This window comes from Condylura cristata, unplaced genomic scaffold (genome assembly GCF_000260355.1).
Source record: "Condylura cristata isolate star-nosed mole 26May11 unplaced genomic scaffold, ConCri1.0 scaffold00008, whole genome shotgun sequence".
Lineage (NCBI taxonomy): Eukaryota > Metazoa > Chordata > Mammalia > Eulipotyphla > Talpidae > Condylura > Condylura cristata.
The window spans coordinates 19,305,241-19,326,728 of NW_004567109.1; the positions used below are offsets into that span (position 1 = coordinate 19,305,241).

Below are 21,488 nucleotides of genomic sequence, written 5' to 3' on the forward strand. Positions count from 1 at the left end.
CCTGTCTCTCCCAGGTGGGGCCTTTCCAACCCACTAATTCCACTCACCTTGGCTAGAGCTCCACCTGGGGCCTATTCCGGTCAGTCCCTCTCCCCTCAGAGAAACCAGAGGCCGGAAAGAACTCATCAGGACCTCTTGTCCAACAGGCAAGTGTCCAGAGCTCTGTAGTCTCATCCCTGTGGGCCTACCTCTGCACCCCAACACCTCCTTCATCTTCCCAGGAGGCTGCAACCCAACACCTAGTGTGGGCCTCTCGCTTCTGCCCTGCCTCCCAATGGCAGGAACAACAGAGCCAGGGCAAGCCTGTCTGAGCTTCACAACCCCCCCTTCACAGGTTAGGAAACTGAGGCTCAGATTTGCCAAAGGTCACACAGATAAAATATAACAGACAGGATCCTCACTCGAGCCCGCTGAATGGCAGAGATAGGGCGCCCCACCACCACCACCACCACCACATCTGAAAGCTCCTTATTTGGCACAGCATGTCAAGACCCTTAAAAACATCCATTTGACTCTGTCCTGTGGATGTAACCAACAACATCCAGAGATACAAAGACAGGACTGTGACTTGTTACTCATAATAGCCAAAAACAATTAAACTAGCCAACAACAGGAGAATAATTAAATAAATGAGGGCCTGGTCAAAAGATGGAAAACCACACTTCCATTAATCTTGTCTTCAAACAAAATCACACGTCCAGGTACGAGAATTTTCCTACAATTATCCTTTAGAAAAGGGAAAATGTCTTGAAATTCAAGTACTTACAGAGACTCTCCCATTAAGCACACTCGCTTTCACTTTATTTTAAACAATAAAGTACTCTTTGGGGAAATCACATTAGCCCTCCCGACCTCAATCAATACTAGTTTGGGATGTACAAAGAGGTGACCTGCCAGAATTAGCAAAAAGGAGGCATAGAAATGTGGCCGGGATTTGTGACTATTGTGGAGGTTACAACCTCGCAATGGCTGTGTTGGCTGACAGTGTAAACAAGGCTTTAAAGATCACTTCTAAAAGCCATGCAGATAGCAGTTGCGTTGCAGAGATCACCAACACAGAGCGCGGGCTCAAGGGGAAAGGCATCCCTAATGCAATGCAAATAGAAGACAATTTCCAGCGACAACATTGTACACAGCTTTTTAAACTGTAGCATCTCAATCTCCAACCAGTTGCACACAATAAAAATGAGGGACCCCAGGCAGCCAGGGTGGGGGGTCACCAGGCGGCTCTGAGGCTAGAGAAAGCACCAGGGTCAAAGATGCAGTAGGGAGGGAATATAAAAGTGAAAAGCCAAATCAGTCTAAATTTCCTGTTCTACGTGGCTTTACATTATCTGTGGCGTCGTTTTACATTATCTGTGGAACCGTGGCTTGACCTGCCAAGTGGGGCTCCATGGTGCACCTTGAGACTTGTCACAATGTTACCGCGCTATCGCACATCAATAGAAGTTATAGATAATCTGTATAATTAAATCTGTACATTAAATATTATGCACAAACAATTGGTCATGTCTCTAAATACCTGGAGAGTCAGGTTGGTCTCCAAACTTTTTATTGCATTTCCCGTTTGGGAAAGCCAGGCCTTATGGTCCTGGCAACTCTGTGTCTAGGCCCATAGTTATATATCAATGAAAGAAATAGCTGTGAAACAATATAAACTAGGAAAAGCAAAGGGAAAATGTTAAACTGTGTTTCCGGTGTGGTTTAAATACACAGAGCCTCACACACACACTGTGGGCACAGATACAAGATTAGAAAGAACAACCCTGCACCAAACTGTTAACAGTGATGATGGCTGGGAGGTGAGATGATGCCGTTTTTGATTTTTTTTTTCTTAACGCTATATTAATGTTTAACCAGGGAAAATAATTTTTTGAAGGCTTTTCGAAAAGCACTTCCTTTCTTAAAGTGTCCCTTGGGACTATTAGAATAGTTTTTGTCTCATTTAATTTCCTAAATCTTCTGGGAACCGCAAAGATGGTGGGGGGTGGCGTTTTTACATAATAAGATGTGCTTAGCACAAGAATAATGGGAGGGGGCAGTAGATTGCTAAGCCATGTCAATAACATTTACACACATGTGTACATGTGTATGGTGGGGTTCTCCCCCTGGAAGAAGGGGGGAAGGAGGAATTGTGTGTGTGTGTGTGTGTGTGTGTGTGTGTGCGGCCCCAGATAACTGGGGTGGGGGATCGCCAGGCTGTGTCATGTCAATGGCAGTGTCTGTGCACGCTGCTGTTGTGTGTGTGTGTGAGACAGAGAATGAGAGAGGGAGGGGAGGGAGAGAGGGGGAAGGGCAGCGTAAACAGTGTGTATCTATATGAGCTGTATTTCCATACACATAGCAGTAGGTCCAGAAGGAACCCCACCAAATGACCAAAAGCCCCCAGGATGGAGAAACATAAGAGCACCCCCTGTGCAGCCCACATTCTCACTTGCGCAGCTCATGTGTATAATAGGCTGTAATCAGCTTTTTGCTGATTCCACTGAAATGGGGAAGCTGAGGGCAAGTCCCATCCATTCGTGTGGCTTCGCTGCTGCGCAAAAGGAAAAAAATTAAACAGTGTTTTCCTAGTGCCCCCAAGCGCCCTCGGGGTGAGCTGTGGGGTATGTGGGTGCCTGCAGTCCCAGCCACGGCAGCCTGTGTGACACTACCAGCCCTTTGAGTCTCTGCGAGGACACGGAGACACAGCCAGGCATGAAGACTGGTTCCGAGTGTTCCCTGTGCCAGCCTGGTGCCCCAGCTCTGCTGCACCCATCACCATGACCCTCTGTCCACTTCACAGGTGGAGAAACTGAGGTCCTTAGAGGGCGAGGTCACATGGCTAAGACTTGACCCCAGCAACCTGCTCATGTGTGCATGACACACGTGTCCCCACAAACACCCAGCTGCCACCTTAATGTCTGTCATAGCCCCCCATCTTTGTGTCCTGGTCCCACCAGGGATAACTGTCACCAAGGCCTCTGCCACCCACAGAGCTGAAGGAACAGCCCACACCCCTGTGGTGACATCCATATCCATCATGGAGGGCTCCAATGCAGGGCCCGAGGACCCTGCTCCCCAAGACCCAGAAGCTTCAGACCCCCCACTATCTCTGGTCTGAGCCATGCAAGGAGGAGGCTGTGGTGACTCAATTGCTAGGACAGCATCTGAGCCAGCTCCAGAATTTCCAAGCCCTCCTTGACCCAGCCCACTCCGAAGAGGAGGGAAAAGTGCCTGCCAGTGCCCAGCCAGCACTGTCCTCTTGGCTAGCCTGGTGCAAGCCCATGCAAGTGGGCTGGGCTGGGCCAGAGAGCAACTGGGCTGGCAGGGCCATCCCTGCCCAGGGCTTTCTCTGACCTCACTCCTCAGAGGTAAGACACCACTCGAGCCCCCCTAGTCCTGGCCAGAGAAAGAGCAAGAGGCCCAGCAGCTGAGAGAGAGCATGGGTCCCAAAGCCTGGCTCCAGGCTGAGCAGGTAAATCCCCACGAGACCTCCCCAGCGCTGCCCACCTGAGGCAGGGGAGAGACAGAATCAGGCGACCTTCCATTTCACAGAAGCCCTCACCCATGCTCCATGCCATCGCCTGCAGGACAAGGGTGTGGGAAGGAGGAGCAGGCCATACACCCTGGGTGGGCTCCTGGAGTCCTCCCTGAGCATCTTTCCTCTTTAAGCGGGGGGTGGGGGGGTGTGTTCATGCCCCCCATGCAGCTCCATCCTTGGAGGAGTGCAGTCAGCTCAGCTGCACCCATGTCCTGTTACTGTTTCAGGGGAAGGGGGTGTGCCTGTCCCCCCAAGCTATCAGTGGGACCTCTGGCCCTCAACACACTGTTCTCTGAGAGAGCACCAAACCCTCATGTAATGCAGGGAACGCACTGTGTTAGCTGAAGCCCCCATGCTAAGCTGCATGCAGTCCCCCCACCCTTTTGTGCCAACTACCTGACACAGAGGACATAAGCTACACCCGAAAACCCCTCCTTGTTTCCATTTCAGCCTCAATGCCCATCAATTTCTCAGGACTCCATAGGGACCCAGCTGAGGAGAATGACCCACCCCTGGACAAGCCCTGGCCACTGCCCTCGCCCCTAGGCTGCTTTCCACTCTGGTTGTGTCCACAGATGCCCCAGCCAGCCCTCCACACCCTCAAGCCCCCAACGCCTGCCTGTGCCAATCGCAGGTCAGCCTGGGTTAGCTCTCCCCAGCGTCACCGCTAGCTCCTTCCCACACATTCTTAAAGGTCACAGTCTTCCCCCTAGCCTTGGTCAGTCTGTCCCTGAATTGGCAGAGAGCTGTCACAGGCCCTTGATGACATTAGAAAAGGTCAGAGAGTTATGCAATGACATGCCCTGCAGGGCCTGGAGCTGCGGCCTGCAGTTGCCTTTGGAAACAGGGGGACCCACAAGCCTCTGGAAACCAGCACCCATCTCTCTTCTCAGATCTGAGCTCCACCTTGGTCCTCCTTTTGATCTTGTTTCCAAGCCAAGATGAGCATTTCCACATTGACTCCGGCTTGATTATAACTGACTCTGAACCTTTCTAGTGATTAAAGTAGCCGCGAGGCGATGTTCTCCGGAGATCTGTGCTGCAGGTTGAATAATTCAAGGCATCCCTTCCAAAAGGCTGAGGAATCTAGAAGACAAAAATCAGAGAACAGAAAACTTTTTCTTCAGAAAAGATCAATTTCCTCCATGCTGTTACACAATAAGTACTCGATAAACGCTGGTTAATTTTGATTGACACAAACACTCAAATAGAAATCAAATGGAGAAGACTGCAGAAACCCTGCAGGCCTGGAGCAGGATATTGGCGCTCCCGGCAGTGGGGTAGTTCAGGGGCCTTGCTCTCTCCCTCCTGTAGGATGAGGTGCTTGGAAGCTACTGGGGTTTCCCAGAGTTGAAAGGACTTTGAAATGAGGGCAATTGGGGGTAGGGCGAGGTGGCGCCGAGGCCCTGCTCAGACTGGTGAGCTAAGAGTTTGGGCCCAGAAGATTAAGGAACTGCTGTGGTAATGATTGAAGGCCTTTGGGTGCCAGCTGAGCAACTCTGATGCCCACATGGCCCGATCTAGCATGGGGACAAAGCAAGAGAAAGGGTCTCCTCCACTTCACTCTGCTTGCACTGGAGAGTTCAGGGGAACACGAAGGTGCAATAGAGCAGAGTCAGGCACCGGAAGAAGGCCCCGGAAGGAGCTGCCCACTGCGGCACCCGCAGAGTGGAGCTGACGGTGGCAGAGAGCTTCCCCAGGAAGGAGCCTTGAAGGAGAGACAAGACTGGATCTGGGACCGCCATCCTGGCAGCCCAACATAGCCAGTGAAGACTTCAGGGTGGGGGGAGGTGATCCCCCAAAGCAGATGGAGTTTGCAGCTCTCATATCCAAGCACTGATGATGTCATACAGCCTTCCCACCCACTGAATTCCCTACACAGGACCCTCTGATGTCTGGCATCAGTGCCTAGGGGGATGCCCTCAGCTACGAGGCTCTGAAACCCTCCGTGCACACCTCTTGTTGTTACAGGAGCTGAACCCCAGAGAGTTGGAGTTGCCCAAGGTCGCACAGCTAGTGAGGAACTGGAGAGAAACAAGAACCCGGATCCTTATTTTTAGTTCCCAGGAGTGAGTGTGAGTGTGCATTCAAGTGAGAGAGAGATTGAGCTTGCGATTCAGGCCCACCTGGGTGAGTCCCCTTCAGTGCCTCATGCCAGTGATTCTGCCCTGTGTATTGTCAGCACCTGCGGAGCAGGAATCCCAGTTGCTCCTTGACGTTGCACAGTCAGCATCCACCAGCCCATTCATCTACCTGTGGTTTAATGAGCATCAGATGCTGCCACCAGGGACCTGGAGGCCCAGAAATTCCAATTTCGAGCCCACTCCTTAAAGTCAATTAGCATCACAACCTCACACCCTGGAGAGTCCATGGGCACAGAAGTCAGAGCCAGCAGCGAGGGCCTCCCCCCAAGCCGGAGCCCCCTGCTCCAGGAGGACAGCAGTCTTGGTGTTCCAACATTAGAAGTGTCTCCACTCTGGAAAGTAACTGGGAAACCAGGCCTCGTGTGGGTCTAGAATGAGGAGCAAACACACCCCTGTGGGGACAGATCTTCAAGGAACAGACACTCCCTCGTCCGTCATCGCTGCATTTGGTGAATACATCTCCCTAAACTTGGGCAGAGAGAGGACAGAGAAGCTCATACAAGGGTGTGTCACCCTGTTAGGTTCTCTGCCTGGTCCCCTGTCCCCAGAAATCTCCCCCTTCTCCTGCCACATGGTTAGAGCAAGGGGCCAGCCTCATGACCACTGTTGATGGGGGCAGAGGTGGACATCCGTCCAAAGCCAGACCCATCAGCCCCCTCCATGATGGTGGGAAATGTGATGGGTGGAGAGGTGGGGGAGGGAAGAGAAGGCACCAACCATGTCAGGGACCTGAGCTTAGGATTGTGGAAAGGGGCTTTCCAGCCACCCTGTGGACCAGAGAAGCAAAGGAATCTGGCTACAGAGAAAAACACAAAGCCAATAGGAACAGAGGTAAACAGAATGAGTCCAGGGAAACCCGAAATTGACTCCCTGCAAAGCCCTCACTGGCCTCTGGAGTCCGGCACGTTTGCTCTGTCCTGCTGAGCTGCTTCTCTCTGGTTGACACACCCGTAGGTCCCCTAGAATGGGATTTGGAATTTGGTCTTACGGCACACTGAGACCCCTATGTTTTTTTAAGTCTCCTTTTTTTTGCAAAGCCACATGTTTCTCACTCTCCTTCACTTTGCTGGAATTGGTCTTTTGAGGTGCTACCACCCCGTCATCTTTCCCTCTCCATCTTCTCTCCTCCCATCTTCCCCAAGCCCCCTCCCTCCCTTCAGCCTCCCATCACACCCTATATGAAGCCAAGGGAAGCTACCTAAGACACAGATCTGACCGCCTTGCAGCCCTTTGCACGACTCCCCTGGCCTAGAGCAGAGTCCAGTCCCCTGGGACAGCATGGCAACTCTGTGCCCCGACCGGCCCTCCCTCCAGTCCACACAGCTCCTCATCTACAGGCACCAGGCCCTTCCACACTCAGATTCCCGCTGCTCCATCAGCTGAGGCGCCTCAGTTACCATATCACAGCCAAAGGGCCGGGTTTGAATCCAAATTCTGCCAATGAGTCTATAACCTCAGGGCACTCCCCTCCCTTTCTGTTGCTGCCACTACAGATTGATAGCGGAAACGCCCACTTGACAGGACTGTAGAGATGACTGAAAATGACGTAGGTAAAGCATTAGGCACAATGCCTGGAGGTCTGATAATGTGCTTACTAGAACAATCTGCTGGCATCCCATCTATCTAGAAAATTTCTATTCACCTGAAAACCCAATTCAAGTATTAGCACAACCGTGAAGGCTTTTCTGACTCCCCACTGTTCCAGACTCTCACACAGCTCCTGCCTCTGACCTTGCAGTGACCTACACATGCACCTGTTGCATCAGTGCCCGTGTGGTCACCCCCCGCCCCATCCAGGTCTGTCTCCACACCCTTTGTCTGAGCCCGGCAGGACAAGGACCAGGTCTGACTCTGCAGCGCCCAGGACAAGTCCTGGCATGCAGAAGAGACCATAGATGTTCACTTCATTAAGTTGCCCTGAATTATTCAAACGCTATTGACTTCTCTCACCCAGCCTGTTCTCCATTCCACCCGCTATTAGCAGTCGGACTTTCTGCTTCATCAATAACAATAATAATAGCTAAGACTTATCGATTGCTTCTCACATGCCAGACACCTTCTAGGTATGTTGCTCTTGTCTGACTTACTTAATTACCCCTACAACCATCCAATGAAGTTGGCACTATGATTAACCTTGTGTTCCAAATAGAGAAACTGAGGCTTGAGTGTTGCCAGAAATATGGAGGAGGCAGATTTGAGCCCATGTGTTCTGTTTCCAAAGCAGGCCCAGAGGAGCAGCTGCCCCCCCCTTGGACCCCAACAGCTCCAGAGCCTCAAGAAAGGGCTTTCTCCCCAGGGCCAGAGTCAATCAAAAAAGGTGGCAGGGTGGGTGGGGATAATCACTCCCGGGAGACCTGGCACCAGCAGGGGCGACCCCCCAGCGAGGTCAGAGAAGCCAGAAGAGCTCAGGCCCAATGAGAAGGCAGAGGCCAGACTAAAGTCTCACAAAGCCATTGCCCTGTCTCCACTTTGGAAAACACTCTACGTGTGTGACCTCCACGCTCAGAGCAGTGACATCCCAAACAATGCCAGGAGCCACATTTCTCCCCACATCATGCTTCTCTGCTCCCCCGGCATTTATCGCGGCTACCTTGGCTTTGAGGTGAAAACTCCATGCTTGCCTGAGCCCTGCCAACCACCCTACCCCACCACAAGGAGCGCAGGGGCCTCCACCACCCTCCCCTCCCACTCAGCTCCTCCAGGCCTGAGCCCAGGACCAGCACACAGTAGGGGCTTAGCAAATGTCTGTCAGGAGGTGGGAAGGAAGCAGACTTCCTTCTACAATAAACTTTGGGAATATTCTGAAGACATTTCTGTGACTCCCACCACCATCCAAAGATAAAAAAAAAATCATTTTAAAAACTGTTGACTCTGAAATTTCAATTATGTTCACAAGAAAAGCTGGAGTAAGCCACCAGAAGCACGGAAGAACAGCTTTGCATTTGAGGGCCAAAAGGCCTGAGAGATGGGACCAGCCTTGAAGCCAGTCCCAGCTGCTTCCAGAGACTAGATGCTATTAATTTAATAGCCCTTGAGAAAGGGGCCAGCTCCAGGTGTTAGAAAGCGATCAGGGCAGACAAGTCAATGCCATGAACCAACTATCAAATGCAATTTATTGCTCAGAGACTACATCAATAAAGGTATAATGTCGACACCAAAGGAGGTGATAGACCTGTTCCTCTCTATGATGGTTAAAATACAATCAGAGCGGGCCCTTCCTGGTGGTGCAGCTGGTTAAAGTACAGTGCTGCAAGCTGACCACAGCTGCCTCAATGTGAGTTCAATCCCCAGTGTGGCAGACTTCGCCTGACCAGCCCACAGCTCCCCTCTACAGTGTATTTTGTCAGTCTGCCTGTTCTGCTCCCCACTCTGTCTCTGGTGAATTCTCTCATTGCCCCTGCACCTCTGGCCTGCACCCCAATTCTGTATGCGTAAATAAATAAAATCTTGTTTAAAAATACAATCAGAGAATTGGGGTCAGAAAGACAAACTGTATTTTGTGCAGAGGTTAAGGATGATAAAAGTCCTTCATAGCCAATGAGAGGATAAGAAGAATATTCTAGGCAGCAGGAAATATATATGTGAAGAATACAAAACAAATCCTAGCTACTTCTGGGGACCTATGAGACAGACCATATAGCAAGAAAGCAAGCTGAAGCCAGACTTGAGACTAAAGAGGTAATTGGTGGACAAACCTGTAAGGGTCTTATGAGTCATATAAAGTTTGGACTTTATTGGAAGAACAATGGGAAACCCTAGTCCATCTGTGTTTACTAGCCAGAGACTTAATTGAGCTATGACCCAGACACCCCACATACACACACACCATGAGGGACAGCTCATCTGTGTCCAGTAGGGACTGTACCGGGTGAGTTTCAAAGCAGCAAGAAGTGGGGGTCCCCTGAGCCTTGCCCACAAGAGCATGACCAGGTGGAGAATTTGGCTGAAGCTGCCACTGGCAACCTGCAACCACTTGTGGACCAGGCCTTTGGGGATCTGAGAACCTGCAGCTGGAAGAAAAAGGTTTCTTCAACAGAATTACATGATTTCTACTTTTGGTGGGTTTTGTGGTTCACTGTTGTTTTTGGATTTTTTGCCTGCAGAAAACTAGGAACGGAGCTCCTGTCTTCTGCCGTCCCTTAAAGTCAAAAGAAGTTCCCCACTACCACTCCACGGTCCCAACAGCACCCCAGCCATGTCTCCAGGGACGCACGTGGTGGGCACAAAGCTGGCCCCAGGGCCGCCTCCACAGTGGCGCTCCGCTGACCCCCGACTATCACACTTCATCCCTGGCATGGGTAAGAGTCCTACTGCCGACCTCTCCACAGGGCCACGGCTCCTTCCTTCATATTTTCCAGATTCTGAAGCTGGAACCCACCGCCCCACCTCCCAGCTGCCACTGTGGCTGCCTTCCTGCTGGAGAGGAGGCGCTCGGTCCCTGCTCTTCACTCCTAATCAGAGGCCAGGATGAGGCGCTGGGTTGGCCTCAAGCCTCTGCTGCAACAGGGAAGCTGGGAAAAGTTTCAGATTCTCTGCTGAGAATATGCTCAAAACCTGGAAGAAGTCTCAAGCGTGGGAAGAGGTGTGGTGCTAGGGGACCGGCAGTGGGGCTTACGACAGCCAGCTCCCAGTCAGCTCTGTGCCCGCTGGGGCCCTCAGTTCTGGGACACAGCAAGCTCAAGACAAGGGCTGACAGGAGTTGGATGATAGCGCGTCTGTGAGGCGCAGACATACGGAAGGGCAGGGGCTGTTACAGGGACATTATATCAAGGTCTAAACCAAGGCTAAGTAGGGATCCTATACCCAGCTTGCCCCCAACATTTGCTCTGGAAAGTCCTTCCCTCCTTTCGTGGCAATCCTGTACCCAAAGCAACCCCACCAGCCCCAAGGAGCTCCTAACCCTTGGAGTTTGTCTGTCTGTACTCCTGTGCCCTTCAAAGGTGGAAAAACCACCCAGCACAGCCAGGCCATCTGTCTCTTGGAAATCTGCTGTGCCTTAGAAAAGGCTTCCTGAAACCCCAAGTCCAGAAAACCGGCCCCCCCAGACAGCAGCAGGGTACAGAGACCCCCCTCTGTCTCCATGCCGGCCCAGGGGAGCATGCCTGCCAGCCTATACTCCCTCTTTCTCTGCAGGTTCTTACCTAAGACTAGGTACAAGCTAGTGTAGGGCTCCCCCAGGGAAACGTGCTATAATTAACCCACGATGAGAGCCGGATGGCTAGAGCTTCCCCCACGCCACCCTGCTCCATTCTTTGATTAATTTAGGACACACCACACCGGCCATCTCTTCGCAGAAATTAGATGAAAACTTTAGGGAAGAGGAGCGATCCGTGTTATATAATCACACACTTGAGACACCAGCCCTCCTCCTTTCCCGCCCCCTCCCCTTTAGCCTACAGAAAAGAAGAAGAATAATTAAGTAGGTCTATTTATGGTTCTGAAAATCAGCAGTTCTGGGCCACACCTGCGAGGGTCAGCCTCTGCGAGCGCCCCCAAGTCTGCCTCACTGTGGCGGGCAAGACCCAGGAGCTGCCAGCATCCCCCTTCGGGGAGAACACAGGGCTATTTAGAACAGCTCGTTGATGGGGTCAAGGAGAGGAAGCCGGAGACTCTGAAGGGCATTTCATGTCGTGAAATGCAGCCAGCGGCCTGGGCTCATCACTCAGCATAAGCCATACGGATTTATTTATATTTTGCACGAAAGAAGGAAATTACTTAGCCGTAGGGATCAATTCTTCAATCCAATGTTTCTAACATGGCAATAAATTTATTTCACCATCTCCCTTTTTCCTTTTTGCCTTCTCGAAGTTTAAAGAAATAAGCCATTCACTGGGGAAGCGAGGGGCAAGGGGGGGACAAGAAAGGGAGGAAGGTCAGAGAGAAACGAGGCACCGCGCCAGGAAGCCACTCCTGGGCCTGGCACCCACTGGCAGCTTGGCCTCGTGCGGTCCCGGGAGACCTGGGCTCCAGCCGCTGCGGTGCCAGAGCCCTGAGCAAGGCACAGGTCCCAATCCCAGCAGTGGGAATAGCTATTCCGGGCTGTAGTGTTGGTGCAAGAAGCAAATGAGGTCGGATATATTCAGGCCTCCAGCTCAGCTCCCAATATATCAACATGATTGATTGAAGATGAATTTTCAATAGATCTGATGGTGTGACCTATTGCTTCTCCCTACCAGGTTGCGTAGTTTGGCTGTTACAAAGACATCATTACTTGAACAAAGAAAGGCCCAGGCCATTTCCCAAGATCAGAGACTACTGGGGTCCCTCCCCTGCAGGGCAGGGTGCCTCTGAGATGTCTGTGTTAGCTCTGCCCTAACATTTCGGGGGGCGCGGGGGAGCCCCTGCACTGGGAAGCTGTGATGAACAGCCTCCCCAGCCCGGCACACCTCTTCAAGGGAGGCAAGCTCAGGGCTGATGGATGGGTCCTGTAGATGCAGCCGCTGGTAGGGAGAGGCTGTGGTGGACGAACATTAACATGGGGGTTGGCCGGGAGGAAGCGAAGTCATGGAAAGGATGAGGGCTAAGAAGTGACAGGAAACTTCCTGGCTGGAGGATGTGAGGCTGGGCTAGATAGAGGGACACAGAGTGGAGCTGGCCCCCAGCCGTGTTACTTCCCAACCAGCCCTGGCCACCCACTGCCAGGCCTTTGCTCCAGACATTGCCTCCCCATGGGCCGCCTCCCCATGGGCCGCCTCCCCATGGGCCGCCTCCCCATGGGCCGCCTCCCCAGCCTCCCTTTCCACCTGTCAAAACTCTAAGTGTCCCACTCGGTCTGACTTAAGAGCCCCCTTTTCCGAGACACTCTCCCAAGAAATTCCTCCCAAACTATTATCATCCTGCCATCCTGAACCCTCAGTCTAAAGGTGGGTAAATAAACATGGCCGGTACATAGGGCACCATGCAGCAATAAAAAGGAGTAAACTTCTTATCCATAAAACATGAATCTCAAAAACATTATGTTGAGTAAAAGAAACCAAGCACAAGAGTATATACAGTTTCTATAAATTTCTAGAACAGGCAAACCTAATCTCTGGCAATAGCCATCATAGCAGTGTTCGCCTTTGGGGTCCAGGCACACCTAAAAGAGGCAGGCAGAGCACAGGGATTGTCTGGGCTGGTGGGAACGGCCTGGTTCTGCTCTCAAGCAGGGGCCACCAGCCAGAGCACTGCTGAGCACCTGAAAAACGGCTGGTGTGCACGCAAATGTACTATAACGGTAAATACACCCTGGCTTTTTATTTAAGACTTAGCAAAAGAACATAAAATATCTTGTTAATGAACCTTTTATATTGACTACATACTGAAGTGATACTATTTGAGCTATATTGAAGTAAATATATTATTAAAATGAATCTCACCTGCTTCTTTTTACTTTTCTCACAAGGCTACTAGAAGATTTTTACTTACGTGGTTCACATTCTATTTTGATGGCATAGCAAATGGTGCTGTAGATCTTGATTAAAGTGGCGATTGCAAGGGGGTACACATTTGTCAAGATGCTTCGGGGGGTACCCATGAGCTCTGTGCATTTCTCTCTAGAACAAATTTAGTGAGCACCTATATATGGCACCAGCCACTGCATTAGATGTGGGTCGTTCCATGCTGTAGGATAAAGCAGACCCAGTCCGTGCTCAGTCTAGTTAAAGAAACTGACTTCAGCCAAGGAATTGCTCTAAAGAATGATCTTCTCCTCTGCCCATACTTTACACTGTTGATAGAGAACCTGCATGTGGGTACCTTTGTCCCCATCACTTAGGTATTCAGTAAATTCTGTGACACTAGCTGAACTAATGAGTTGGTTATAAGTCACTTTCTGAAACAAGCAGGTAAACACTTTACCTGGGAACTGTTTTTACCTGTGATCTCCACCAGCTCACATGTTAAAGTTTTTATCTTTTTGTACAATTTCCAGAGGCAGGAGGACTCAGAGTCTCTTCCCATTCTGGACCTGCTTCTTAAGAATAAAGACCTAATACACGTTATGAAAACTTTTGCTTAAATACTCTGAGCCTCCTGGGTAAAAACCATGAGAAGCAAGGTGGTCAACATTAATCAAAGAAAGTAGATTTTCTTTTTGACGCTGCAGCATGTCTATGCCATCTAGTCCTCTTTCCCTAGGAATTCTGAAGGTAAATTTATGAAGAAACATGCCACAGAAAGGCCCCCCACCACAGCAGATCACTCAGGTCAGTTTCTCAGAAAAGGTCTATAAATAGGCCCTCCCGGCTGTCTTTCCAACACCCTCTTACAAGGGTCTTGCATGACAAAAATCATTAGCCAAAGCAAATCATGTGTCTTTACAAGACTTACTCTTGCCGCTGGGCCCCGAGCTTGCTCTCCACACAGCTGCCCCACATCCTGGGACTCCCAGGAAACCACTCAAGCAAATCCCTTTTGCTGATTAGGTTTTAAAGAAAGCCCCCCGTAGCCTGGTAGAAGTCACTAGCATCTGGTTCTGGAGCAACCACTCAATTGAAAATCTAACTTGTAGCAGTTGCAGAAAAAGCTAAGTCATTTTAGGGCCCTTATTGACTTCTGATCTGAGCTGGGCCTGGGCAGAGTCAAGGGATGAAGGAAACACATGGAAGAGTTAGGCGGGGGCCCTGACCTCAAGAAACCCACAGTCCAGTAGAAAAACAATGAACAATGTTACACCAAGCCCCTGGTTACAGGGCCCAGACAGTGTTCAGAAAAGAGAGGAAAAGGAGGTTCACTCTGCCTGGGGGAAGCTGCACCCCACTCCTGGGCAGCTCTGCTGTGCCAAGCATGTGAGCGCCTCGGGGTCTTGACAGGTGGTTTTGAAGCATCTCCTGTTCCTGTGCGCGCCACACCCTCCTCACGGCAGCCGGGAAGATTTAACATCGTGAGTCAGGTCATATCCCTCTTCCAGTTAAAACCTGTCAATGCCAGCCAGCTGTGCTCAGACTCCAGCTCAGATTTCTTGGCAAGGTGGTGTTATTCAGCTGCAACGGCATCACAAAGCACCCCAAAGCCTGTGGGCTGCACAAGAACGTACCTCCAGGCACACATCTGGAACCCTGCTGGCTCAGCTGACTTGGGCTGACCCTCCACGTGTCTTTGCACCAGGTCAGCTTCGATGTATTTTTCCCATGGAGATGGCAGGATTCAAGAGAACAAGTGAAATACACAAATGCACTCAAGATCTGGGCTTCAAACTTCTGGACAAAAATCAGCCAAAGCAAACCATGTGTCCAAGCCCCAACGCAAGACACAGGAAGGACATTCCACCCACGATGACGACAGGCAAAGGTGTGGGTGCAGGGTAAGCACAGGCCAGCGATGCAACCTGCCGCTCCCTACCTCTCAGAGACCCCTATGTGGGTCATTCTTTTTGTTGTTCCACAACACTGGACCTTTTTTTTTTTTTTAATAGTTTGTTTTTACATCATTTTGTGCATTTTGCCATCTCCGTTGTAATCCCTGTGGGCTTCCCATCACCAAATCACCTTTCTGCCATCACCACAGTCCAGTGCATTTCCCTCCCCCCACTGTTTCTGATCCCATTCCCCACTCTACCCCCATAAAATGTCTCTGGTTTAGAGCTGTTCATTACTATTATTGTTTTCTCACCTGGTAACACTGGGCCTTTTTTTAAGTTCCTCAGATGCAAGGCCCTAGCACAGTTCTTCCCTCTGCCCACAAGTCTTTTCCTCACCCTGTGCAGAATGACTTTCTCCCAGTCTTCTAATCACCTCTCAATGTCACTTCGTTAAGAACCATCACGACTCTCTGCCAGAGTCCATCGCTGTCACTCCCCACGGTGCCCTCTGGCACGCCCATCATTATTTTTGGTTTCCTAATTGTTCACTGTCCACATCCCCGCTAGACTATCAGCTCACAAGGAGGGACAGTGTCTGCGTGACTCCCCCAAACCATATCCCCAATGCCTGGCCCAGTGACAGCGCAAAACAAGGGCTCAACTCACATTTGAGAGAAGAGGAGAGTCAATGAGGCTGCACTGAGATGACCTTTGGAGGGAGGCCAGAATTTAAATGCTGGTGAGAGAAGGGGGCCCCAGAAGACAAGAACCCGCCTGAGCCCTCTCAGACTGGATCCCTGAGCCGCAGCAGCACCACTCTGAACATGCAGCTTCCTAGGACCTGACACAGACCTAGTCAACAAAGAGCTCGGGGTGTGGGGAGACATTTCCACTTACTCACCAAGTCAGTAATCCCTTTTCTGTCCCAGACATTAACATGCAAAGGGTAAGAGGATGCGTTTGAGTCCTTCCAAAACAGAATCTCAATGAGCCGGGGACTGCACATGCTCCAGTTTGCCTTGCAACCCCTCACCATGGGACTCAATTCACCCCCGACGGACAGCAAAGGAAACTGGGATTCAGGCGGCCAGAGTGACCCATCTGGGGCGAGACGCCAGATCCGGCCCCTGTTCTGGCCGACTCCTAAGCCAGCACTGTACCTCCTAGTGGAGGTCCCCAATCTGTCCAGAGCGATGGGCTTGTTTCACTATTGTCACCTTAGTGTCTGACCCTTAGTGACCGGCACCTGTTCCTTCTGCCTTGGAGAAAGTCAAATGCCACTTGTCCTACCTGCCAACAGGGACATGAAATGGATCAAAAAAAAGAAAAAGATAAATGTGCCACTTCTCAAAATGCAACCTGTGGCCCCTTGGGAGATGGGGAGTGTTGTTATTATTTAATAACATGCAAAGTAACTTTTTAGGAAGAATGTACTTTTTTGGATGAACACTGATTGAATCCCATCTTCCTGACCAGAGAGTTAAATCAAGCCTTTCAGACGGGTGATTGAAATGATGCTAGAAGTCGATTTGGTTTCATTCAAACCCACCCTTGTGAGAAGGAAGCTAAGAGCTTCTTTGCTATCTCAAGAACCATCAAATTAAAGGGAAGCTGGAGCTGACAGGGAACCAGAGAGGCTGCTTCAGCTCCAGTCTCTGGATGCCACTGGCTCAGAAGACCCCTGGAGTCCCCGGGACCAGCGACCAATGTCTCTCACCTCTGTTACCCAGGAGGATTCACCCTCCAGTCAAAATAATGCCTTTTGCTACAGATTAGTTTTGCAGAGAGAGATTTGTGCATTTTTTTTGCAGTAACTGGGGCATGACAGTGGCTGTGACTTGGGGGAAGAGACCAGTCTGCAGAAGCTCTGGGCCAGGAAGTCACCAGGTCCCTGCAAGGCTGTTTGCGCAGAGAAAACCCAAGGAGCCATGGAAATGCACACCACCACCCCCCCCCCGGCATCATTTCTGCACAACAGACACTAGTGTGCACGTCCCCCAGGCCCCTCCTGGCCCATCTGAGTCGTGGTCCCAGAGAACCACCCCCAGCGAAGGCGAAGGCTCCCTCAGAAAGGGAGGAACAAAGACCTTTCCAAAATGCTGGAGTTCCGCAAATTATTCTTTGAGAGCATTGGCTTCTTGGGGACACCACCAGAGTTCTCCCATCTTCTCTCCTCCACAGCTGTCATCTATTCTCTCTCCTTTCTCCTGTCGCCTGGTCCCTCCCTGAGCCACTTCTCCCTCTTTGTCCAAGACAATGTCAAAACTCTTTAGAGTGAAACCTGCATATGAGCTGCATGTTCAGTGGCAGCCTCCTGTGTCTCCTTCCATCAGCTCAGCTCCCCGGCCAAAGACATCTTCCCAGCAGGAGTGGGGGCCAGTGGGCAAAGCCCAGGGCAGTGGCCTGGGAGCCCAGAGATGGCCTACTCCCAAGGCCACTCCCCGAGGCCTGCACCAGTGTCACTTCACAGGAGCAGTGAGTGGGGTATTAGGGAGCAGTCAGTGTGCCTGGAGACAGGTGGCCTCGCTGGCAACAGGCCCCCCCCATGCAACACCCCTTCCTCTGCCTGGTCTGGGAGGCAGGTACGGCCTGGAGCCAGGGCTCACAGTGGATTGTGGTAGTAGGCACCCGCCCCCCACAAATTCTCCCACAATTGGGTTAACCAAGAGTCAGAGTGGGGCCTGGAGAGCCCAAGGGAGCCCAAGAGTCACACTAGGTGGGACCCAGCCACCCCAGCAGCTTCCCCTGTGTCTGGCTCCCTCAAGTAAGATGAGAGGAGGGAAAGGTGAAAAGAGAGGAAGTTGGAAGAAAATGAACTCTGGGAAGAGCCCCTTGAGTCGACACTGAGGACAGAAGCTGAAGCAAGGCGCCATGCCGATGCCTCAGGGTGCTGGACAAGAGAGCCTGGAATGGGTCCAGACCCAGGCGGCCTGACAGTCCCCAGAGGCGTGAGAAAACAGGATGTTACCTGGTCTTCAGTGGGAGCAGGCCGCTGGCTGCCCCTCAGAGGCCAGGCATCGGGGCTCAGCCTCTGCTGAGGTGGGTTGGCTGAGACCACCTCCACGGAGACACCTTCTCACATGCCTTCTGTCACCCTCTGTCATCACCTGACTACAAATAGCTGGAGCTCCCCGCCAGGGAAGACGTTCTCGGGGCACTCAGAGGGCAAACCAAAGAGTGTGCTGGTGGCCCAGGAAGTCCACAGGCGGAAGGCAGAGACACAGACGCTTGAGAACCAAGGCCTTGAGGCAGGCGGAGGCAGGGGAGAAGGGGCCTCACCCAGCAGCTGCGCCCCCTCCCCTCCCTCTGCCAAACTCCACCCACAGCCAGGCTCCAAGAGAGTTACAAGCCAGCTACTTGCGCGCAGGTGCTCCCCTGACTCCTTCCCCTTTTGTTTGCTTACCCAAGGAGCCCCTCGTACAGCGCACTGGGCCAGACACTCCCCTTAGCTGTGTGAGTATTAACGCGTTTTTTTTTTTTAAGATTTATTTTATTTATGCACACAGAACTGGAACAGGCCAGAGGTGCAGGGAGTGAGAGGCTTCACCAGAGACAGAGTGGGGAGCAAAACAGGAAGACACACTGGAATTCATCGCTGAAGGGAGCAGCGGGCAGGTCAGGAGAGGTCTGCCGCTCCATGTGGGTCCCTGGCCAGCGACCCAACTTATGCTGCAGTGGCTGTGGGAGCTTCACAGTGTTGTGCTTCAAGCCGTCGCACCACCAGGGAGGCCCGAATATGAACTCATTTGATGCTCGGGGGCCCCGGTGCGAGAAGGGCTGTTAATCCCATTTTGCAAGTAAGAAAACTGAGGCATGGGAGGTGAAGGAATTTGCCCGAGATCACTGCAGCCTGGGAGCAGCCAGAACTCAAGCCCACCTGCTACTGAAGGGCAGCTCAACTACCTTACTCAGGATCCAGCACACAGTAGGCCCTCGGTCAACTTATTGAGTCTACAAGTGAATGATAAGTCCCAGGGTTCAAGCTGCCACCAAAGAGACCTGCAGGGGACCTGACAGGCCTGGCTGCCACTGCAGTGAGGTGTCCCCAGCCTGCCTGGCCCTTCCCTGCCTTGGGCAGGGGTCTCCCTGAGCCCTGGGCCTGGAGACCTCAAGAGGACCCCAGAGCCAGGACTGAACCCTCGCTGGGGTCTGTGGGAACAGGAGCCCCTGCCTCCCGGTGACGTCCCTGCACCCTCTGCCTCTGTGGTTAGAGACTGCGATTAATTATGCTATGTAATTAGATAAAGAATATTCATTTTTCATTAATGACGGTACACCCTTGCTCTGTGGCTGAGTTCCTTATGTTTTAATTAAGCGGGGCTCCCGAAAGCTGCGTGGCTCCTTTGCGAGTGCTCCCTCTTATAATGAACAGTCACTTAGAATTTTAAGAAGTGAAGGATTCCTTCCCCAAGTTAATTACCTCAAAATTAGCTTAATCACAGCTCATTTAAACTTATCTAAACAACAGCACAAGGAGTTCCAGGAAACAGAGGTTCTGACTCTGCTTGTTAGAGTCAAAAAAAAAAAAAGTAATAATAACACATGGTGGGTAGTGAAGATCCTGGGCTCCGTGGGTTGAGTCGACTCAGAGCCGAAACCATTCCAGCATCAGAGTTGAACCAGGAACAGAGAACTTTGACCTCATCCATGGCCAACAGCCCATCTATAGCTGCCTGGGTCCCTGGGGGTGTGGGGTGCTAAGCACCCTTCCCATGCTGTTCTCAATTGGAAGACAAAGCTGCAGGACTAAGGCCCAGCTGTCCCACCCACACGGACATCTCACACCTCCCCACTCACTCTGAGGGTCAGCTTGTACCTGGGGGGTGACCAGGTCTGGCCCCACCCCACCGGGCAGCACTACCCAGAGCATCTACAGAAGAGTGACCAGAGGACAGTGACAGAACAACAGTTTCTGGGGCCAGGAGTTCCATCTGCAAGGCTCTGCACACACATCTCATGCCCAGACAACTCCTGGCATCCCAGGGGCACTTGACATGCATTTACCGAGTGAGTGACCAAGCAGCATCGCCCTCAGATACAAAGCTAAGATCAACATAGAAAACTGCCAGATTTCAGCTCCCCCACAAAAACAGAACTGTCTTCCCGGAAAGTCAGCTTGGCTGTCCCCAAAGAACATTCTGGAGGCCTCTCTGGATGCCAGGCACTGGGCTAAGCCCTTTACAGCAAGTATCTCATTTAAGCCTCACGACAGCCCTGAGCATAAGGACGATTATTATTCTCAGTGTCACAGGTAGGAAAACTGGCACAAAGTGGTGACAGAATGTACCCAAGGTCGCACTGGTAATAAATAGCAGGCTTTAAACCCAGACAGTTGGGCTCCAGAGCCTCTCTAAAATGAAGTAAGTTTCCAGGCTCAGGGGTGTACAGGCAGAGGCTGCAGGATGCAGGTCTGAGGATGCTGGAAGGGCGGCCCCTCTACGGAATGGAAAAGAAAGAGGAGAGAGTGCATGACTCACGCCCCCCCCCCACACACACACTGTGCTATAAGTTAGAAGGTTTGGGGTATCAGGCATTTCCATCTGCCCCATGGACACAGTTTCATCCTACTGGGCTTGCAGTGGTGACTGCAGGAGCCCTACAGAGAAGCACCAGCCTGCAGGGTCTGGGCAGGAAGGCAGGGGCTGCAGCTCCCCCTCCTCGTACAGCAGCCAGGGACCTCCTGAGTGGAGGAGGCTGGGAAATTATTTATCTGCATCCTCTGTTCCACACAATTGGCTTTCCTCTGCCAACTCCCTGTTGGGGTGGGAATGCGAGAAAAGCCTGGGAGGGGCGTGCAGCCATCATAAAAGACTTCCAAAAATAAGAGACCCTCCCTGCTGTAGGGATAACTAGCTCCCAGGTCACCCTGGCCACCAAAGACCCTGCAGCGCCTGGCAAGGGTCCAGGAGCTCCCAGCCATCACCTGTCCCCTCCTCCACCCCTCCCCTCAGGAGAGGTGGCACCGCTGCCACACCGAGTAATTCCGCCTGTCACTGCCCTAATTACACCCCACAGTCCTCCAGTACCGTGTGCCCGCACCCCTGCATAATGGGCCTTCTTTTTAAAAGACACTCTCTCCTTTTCACAGCTGCCTTTTGAAGGCGAACAATCTCACACAATGTCGCTTAATGACAGCACTGCTCAGCGGTTCCCAGCCCCCAGCCTCTTCCTCTCCCTCTTTTTCTTTTTTTTTTTTTTTCCTTGATAATCATCATAATTGTCATAATCGCCCTGGAGTTAAGAGAAGGTACCTGGGACATTTCCATCAATTATGAGGTGACCTAATAAAAGGTCAACATAGTCTGTGTGAGGCGCGGGCTTCAGGGGGCTTCAGCCACACCCCACATGGGTATTTGTACCACCACCGACCACTTGCGGGAGTCAGAGACCCCCTAAGCTCCTCCGATGCCTCAGAACAAAGAGCAAAGTGAGGTCTTCTGGGAGACACCTAAAGGCCCCACCCACTCAAGCTCTCGTCAGCAAAGAGCCCTCTTCCCGGCTCAAAACACAGCCCAGAGAGCCTCACAGGAGAGACCAGGGG

The 21,488-nt window shown here is 51.8% G+C and overlaps 1 long non-coding RNA gene across 3 annotated transcripts in view; it reads right to left on the reverse strand.

The window, feature by feature from the left end:
- Positions 1 to 779: 779 nt before the first annotated feature.
- Positions 780 to 21,488, reverse strand: part of LOC105853408 — an 85,219-nt gene continuing 64,510 nt past the window's right edge. For all 3 annotated transcript variants that reach the window (XR_001145263.1, XR_001145262.1, XR_001145264.1), the window contains one exon: positions 780 to 4,609. This is a non-coding gene — a long non-coding RNA (uncharacterized LOC105853408). The remainder of the gene's footprint in view (positions 4,610 to 21,488) is intronic.